This window comes from Alexandromys fortis, unplaced genomic scaffold (genome assembly GCF_014885135.2).
Source record: "Alexandromys fortis isolate MF-2015 unplaced genomic scaffold, M_Fortis_MF-2015_v1.1 scaffold_20, whole genome shotgun sequence".
Classification (NCBI taxonomy): domain Eukaryota; kingdom Metazoa; phylum Chordata; class Mammalia; order Rodentia; family Cricetidae; genus Alexandromys; species Alexandromys fortis.
This window is the reverse complement of record NW_026067903.1, coordinates 2546941-2553632: the sequence shown is the minus strand read 5'-3', so window position 1 is coordinate 2553632 and position 6692 is coordinate 2546941.

Below are 6692 nucleotides of genomic sequence, written 5' to 3'. Positions count from 1 at the left end.
AAGTTTTATAAAGATCAAATTCAAGACACACATACACACACACCATGCTCAAGGACACATTAGCTGTCAAAATGCCCACCAAGTTTCTTCCACCCCCTTAAATGACAGGAGGCTTCCTGTTGGACTCTGTGAGCAATCAGAGTCCACATCTTGCTGCTTTTACAATGATCGGCACACTGAACAAAAGGTGCAGCCAGGGGTTTTTCTGGAGTGGAGGACTCCAGTGTGAACCAGGCAGTGACGCAGGAGGGAATAAACCAGGGGAACGTGACGCCTAGATGAGCAAATAAGAGATTAGTCCCACCTCTTCTCTACCCATCATGCATCTGGGAGCCACGACTTCTAAGCAGGCAAAGGCACCCAGACCGCATGTCGTTTGTGTCTGGGAAGTGGGGGGACATCGGAAGGTACAACATCAAATGTATGGTAGAGTTAAACTCCTACGTGACGCCCCTCCCCCAAGCTAATACAGAAGGGTTCACAACATGGCAAACATACCCACGAGCGCTGAAGCGGAGAGGTGGTCACAACTGACCAGAGGACAAGGCTTTTTTTCATTCTTGGCAATGTCGAAGGAGCCTCAGCCTGAGGAAAGTCACCAAAATCTGTCCCTCAGTTGACCAGGAACCCCCAGACATGCTCCCTGTGCTCACTCTAGTCCCATTTCACCAGGAGACAGTTTTCTCAGTACTGGGGGTGGAGATCACCCTAAATGATTTACTTCTCATCCTTAGAAATAAATGCTTTGGTGGAGTGGGTGTTGGTTATAAGAGAAGGCAACAAACAAAATATTGTGGCGCAGGTCTTTCCCACTCTCTCTCTTCGTGGGTTGCGGAGCCAGACCACCACTGAGCCCCTCCATCAAAACCACAGAGGTGCAGCTGGCCCTGACACAGGAAGGCCACACTTGAGTCAGCCACATCTGTGAGTATGGTGTGTTTCATCTTTTAGAAGATGAGAGGCAGAGACATCGAATTGTTTTTCTCCCATGGTTATCTCCCGCCCCCCCCCCCTCTGTCCCCTTGTCTGGGTCTTCTGTCCCCTCTCTTGTGGCATTCTCAAGGTTGCTTCTGACTGGCGCCACACCATCAGTGCAGCTTCCATGGCGCCTCTTCCTCCCAGGCAGGAGGGACATCTGGTCAATGAGTGTCGGAAGATGGCAGCAACAAGCAGAAGAGCCAGCCTGGGGCATTTGCCCTAACTTTGAAATGGTGGATTAGAAAAGCCATTGAATGCTTTAAGTAGGGCTTAATGGGCCACCCTAGTAGGAGTATGGAAGACAGTGGTGCTGAGGGTTATTTGAACTCTGGGGACCTGGCTCACCAATTTTCAGAAGAGGAGAATTTTGGTAAGTGATTTAGAGACTGTTCTTGTGATATTTTGGTGAGGAATGGGGCTGCTCTTTGCCCTTGTCTAAAGAGTCTACTGAGGCTAAAGTAAAGAGTTTTAGATTACTTAATTCCATTGGCAAAGGAAATCTCAAAACAGCCTGATATTGGCTCTACTGTGTTCTAGGCCAGTCAAGCTTAGGCAGTGAAGGAAACCATAAAAAAAAAAAAAACAAAAAAACAAAATGGTAATTGAAAAAGAGGGCCATGTTCTAGAACCAGTAAGCAGCAGAATTTGGCAGCTTTAGCTGTGTGGTTCTGGCTTTAGACTCAAGAATAGAAGAAAGGCATTATGGAATCTCCTTCTGCGACTGAGGAACGCTGCCAAGGCCAGACATGAAGCAGGTATGTCCCTGAATGGAGGCCTAGAGAGGTCCATTGTGTGGATTTGGGATGGAAAAGCCTAGATTTGCCATGAAGAACCCAAGACAATAGAGAGGCCAGAGCCATGGGATACCTGCCTAGGAGAGCTGCTAACAGGGAGTGGAACCAGTCCAAGACAAAGAGGGGTGTTGAAGTCAACAAAAACGAAAGGAATTGGAGATCTCAAGAGTGTTTTGACATTAGACACGGAGATGCAGTTTAGAGTTTGCCCAGCTGGTGTTAGTCTTGCTTTGGTCCAGTATTTCCTCACTATGCACTATGGTCCCCTTTCTCCATTTTGGAATGATAATGTATATCTTGTGCCATTATATATTGAAAGTATAATTTTGATTTTTTTATTTTTAGTTTTGATTTTACAGGGGATTACAGTTAAGAGACTTTGAACTTTGGACTTCTAAACAAGTTTGAGACTGATATAGACTATGGGGACTTCTGAAGTTGAACTGGATGCATTTCTGCATTATGGTATGATTAGAAGCCTATGAGGTCCAGGGAGTGGAATGTGGTGGTTTGAATAGGAATGGCTCCCCTTGGCTCTGTGTTTGAATGTTTGACCTACAGGGAGTGGCACTATTAGGAGGTGTGGCCTTGTTGGTGTAGGTGTGGTCTTGTCGGAGGAACTGTGTCATTGTGGGGCATAGGGGTGGGGTGAGGTGGGGGAGTAGGGTGGGGTGGGGTGGGTTTTAAGGTCTCATATGCTCAAGTTATGCCCAGTGTGGTAGACAGCCATTCTCTGGTACCTGCCAGTCAAGATATAGAACTCTCAGCTCCTTTTCCAGCACCATGTCTACTACCATGATCACAATGGACTGAACCTCTGAACTGTAAGCCAGCCTCAATTCAATGTTTTCCTTTATAGGAGCTGCTGGGCATGGTGTCTCTTCACAGCAATGGAAACCCCGACGAAGACAATCAGGTAAGTTTAGTTTCAGCAAATACAGACTGGCTCTTCTGCTTGTTGCTGCCATCTTCCGACACTCATTGACCAGATGTCCCTCCTGCCTGGGAGGAAGAGGCGCCATGGAAGCTGCACGTCATGACGGTGTGGCGCCGTCAGAGCAGCCTTGAGAATGCCACAAGAGAGGGGACAGAAGACCCAGACAAGGGGACAGAGAGGAGGAGGGGGGGAGATGGGAGATAACCATGGGAGAAAAACAATTCGATGTCTCTGCCTCTCATCTTCTAAAAGATGAGACACACCGTACCCACAGCTGTGGCTGACTCAAGTGTGGCCTCCCTCAAGTGTCAGGGCCAGCTGCACCTCTGTGGTCTTGATAGAGGGGCTCAGTGGTGGTCTGGCTCCGCAACCCATGAAGCAAGAGCGTGGGAAAGACCTGCCGCCACAGGTGACATTTTGTTTTCTGGTGAGCTGTTGGCTTCACTTATACCCAGCACCCACTCCACCAAAGCATTTATTTCAAAGCAAGCTGAGTAAGTCAGAATCATTTCCCCCTTGGTGCTGGAAAAACTGTCTCCTGGTGAAATGGGTCTAGAGTAGGCACAGGGAGCCTGTCTGGGGGTTCCTGGTCACCTGTGGGACATATTTTTGATGACTTTCCTCTGGCTGAGGCTCTTCCCACTTTGCCAAGAATGAAAACAAAGTGGTGAACACTGCCTTGTCCTCTGGTCAGTTGTGACCACCTCTCTGCTTAAGCGCTCGTGGGTATGCTTGCCATGTTGTGAACCCTTCTGTATTAGCTTGGGGGTTGTGCACAAATTTAATGTCAACTCTGAGACTTTAAAACCCCAACAGAAATGCAGTTGGTAGGTTCCAAACCCATCCCTTTCCCAGGTCCACAGGACTGTTTCTTTTGTCCTGCAGGGGGCACCCTGGTGCTTTGCCTTCTCTCTGAATAGACTCTGTTTAGACCTAGGGAACTCACATAGGTGCAAAGCACACTACTGGGGGAGAAAACTCATCAGTAGTCTTACCCAGCTGTGAGCCTATGGCCTACAGTAATGACCAGATCAGCAAGATGGCCCCTGGGGCAACAGTGATGGGAATATTACAGGATAACCAACCACTTTCTGGATGGTCTTAAGGCCCACTCCACAAGGCATAACTCATGCCCGATACACTTAACTGGGCCAATAGCTCATGGCATTGTAGGCCGTGGCCCCTAGAGGTGAACATACCTACTATTATTCTTCCAAATGGTCCTGATATTAAACTGTCCTCTAAGCACTTTATCCCCATACATTAAGGCATTGGTCAACCCTCAGCCAAGAAGCTGCTTTTTTTTTTTTTTTTTTGCAATAGATGATGATAACTTCAGAAACTCATAGCTGATTGATATATTGAGAATAAGAGAGTGTAGAATGTTCGGCCTTAAAAGAGACATCTACATCAACCCTGCTCCTCCAAGGCTCAAGGGATCATAGTGGAAGAGGGGCCGGAATGATTACAGAGCTAGAGGGAGCGGATACTTGTAGTGAAACAGTATTTTCCAGACATGGCAGGGCCGCTGACGAAGAGTGACTTTGAGTGAAGGAGCCAAACGCCCTCAAGACCAAGCCAAACAAAATCCCAGCGTAGATGGGGAGGAGCCTGGGCAGCTCCACCCCCAGCTGAAGAGCTGTCAACCTTTGATGTTTTCTTCCGGATGCGTCCCTCGTGAGACCGCTGTTGTAGCCATGCTGTAGCAGATGGTCTTACTCCCGTGCGCATGCAGGAAGCACCAAGGGGGCCTAGTGGGTTTGAAAAGAAAATATCCTAGGAATTTGGGAGGGAAATACAGTTGTGGGTCCTGGGGGACGATTTGCAGGTGACAGCATCGGGCCAGGTTTGATCAAAACACATAATATGCATGTATAAAAGTCTTAATATATAAGAGTATGTAAGTTTGGCTTGGTAGGAAACAGGGAGCACACACAACGAAGCTGACTGATGCTCTGACCTTACATGTCGCTTTGGCTTGCACAGACTCCATTAACACAGCACATAGCTTTAAACTCCAATGACTGTATGGGTGAATTCTTCTGTAGACTTTTCTAGGTACAGGTCAGCAAGGTTAAAAGCAAAAGTCTACAATAAAAGAACAGTGTAGCTAAACGTTTGATCTGGACACAGCCAGTCAGAATCAAGCTTCTAATCCTTGTACCAACCCCCCTTCCCAACGTGCAGAATTTCCGTTGGTGAGATTTTATTTTATTTATTTTTATTTTTTGTAGATTTAAAGCCACTTTTGGACTGGGAAGAGTCATTTGAGTTCAGAGTTTGCAACCGTGGTTCTCATTTAGACTTCAGTCGTTTGATCCATGTTGCCCGCTACTGTCAGTGTGGATGGGGGCCGAGATGCTGTAATTGAAGGTGGGTGGGGTGTTTCACACACTTGGATTTTTTCCTCCTCTTTTCCCCCCACATAGAGTCATCAGGGTTCTCAACTACACATGCTGTCAGCCCTGTTTCTTGGGTACTCTTAGCTGCTGCCCCAGCTCACTGACAAGGATGCCAGGTGGATTTTGGTAGCGCCTTCATGTCCTTTGATGAATTGGCATCTGCGCAGAACCTAAGTGAGGTGGTTCTTGAAGGGATATGTCTACTATTAGGCTGATGTGTTGTGGGTGGCCCCAGGGCTGCAGAGAAAGAGACACCTCCAGTCCTAACTGTGGCAGTCATCTTGGTTCTTGAGCTCCCCAAAGAGAAGAACCCACCGAGGGTGCAGGCAGAGCGAACAAGGGTTATGTTGAGCAGGCAAGAAGGCAGAGGTGGAAAGCGCCCCATCCAGAATGGTGAGTAGGCGGAGCTGTGGCAATAGCAACCTACTACTTCTAGGATCTGGACTCAGACTTCTTCCTCAGCTGTCTCCCTCCCCTTTTCCCACCTCTGAGGTGGTCTGAGATCGCATCCTTTCTGGGATAAACAGAGGCTTTCCTAGAAAATGTCTTTACCCACCATTCAATCTGTTACAATTAGGTTCATTAGATAAAAACCAGTAAAGGAGTAACAACTTGTGGAGCTGAGAAGTTAACTAGAGCAGAGGGCTTCCTAGTGGCAGCCAGAGCCTGCTGAGACTGGCTTTGCTGTTTTCTCCAGACCCAGCCCTTTCTCTTAGCTAGTTAGCTGGCTAGGCTCATCCACTGCTGTGAAAGCTCGTTACTTTCCCCAGTGTTTCTGGCCTTGCTGTTTTAATGCCAACATTTTTTTTTTAATGGTAGCAGGGCTGCATACATCCCCCACCTCCAGGCCCTGCTGACCCCCATGGTACTGTGTACCTGAAGTTCCTGACCAAGCTTCCTGCTTTGGTCTGCTCTCAGATACACAAGTACACCCAGAATCCTTTTCCTTACTTTTCAGAAACCAAAAATGCTTATGCCCAAGTGTAAGCAGCCGCCTACGTCCAGTCCCATCCCAAGGGCAGTGCCCCAGCACCCCCTTCTTTTGAAGTTCGCTATTCTCTATTTTGGAGGCACAAGGCCTATCCAGCAAACCCACTAGCTGAGCTGACAGAAAGCTGGAGTTACCCAGTTCCTCTTTCTTCTTGGCACTGTTCTAGGAAAATTTTCTTTTAGGGATCCCTCTTCTTTGTTTGGCCTGGTTAGGTAAGGAAGCATTAGGTTCTGTTGTGAGTTAAACACTGGTGAAGGATCTGAGGAAAACCCCTCGAGCTTCTCAGGGGAGTAGTGAAGGCCATTGGGCTGGGCTGGTGATGATTATTGGGTTGGATCAGTTCTTATGGAATTCGAGTCTGTCATTACCCTGAGCTGGAGCTTGGGAACAACAGGAAACACATGTGGCATCATCTTTTGTCATCTATTTTTATATGAGGAAGGTTCGATGGTTTGAGGTGGTATACTCAGCACCCATTGTATAAGAGTTAGGTGCCTATGTCTTCTGCACCTTCCAGGATCACCTCAGGAGTTGCAGTGTTGGAAATGGCTCCCTCTCCTATAGTTTATTTTATTCTGACTTAAGACATA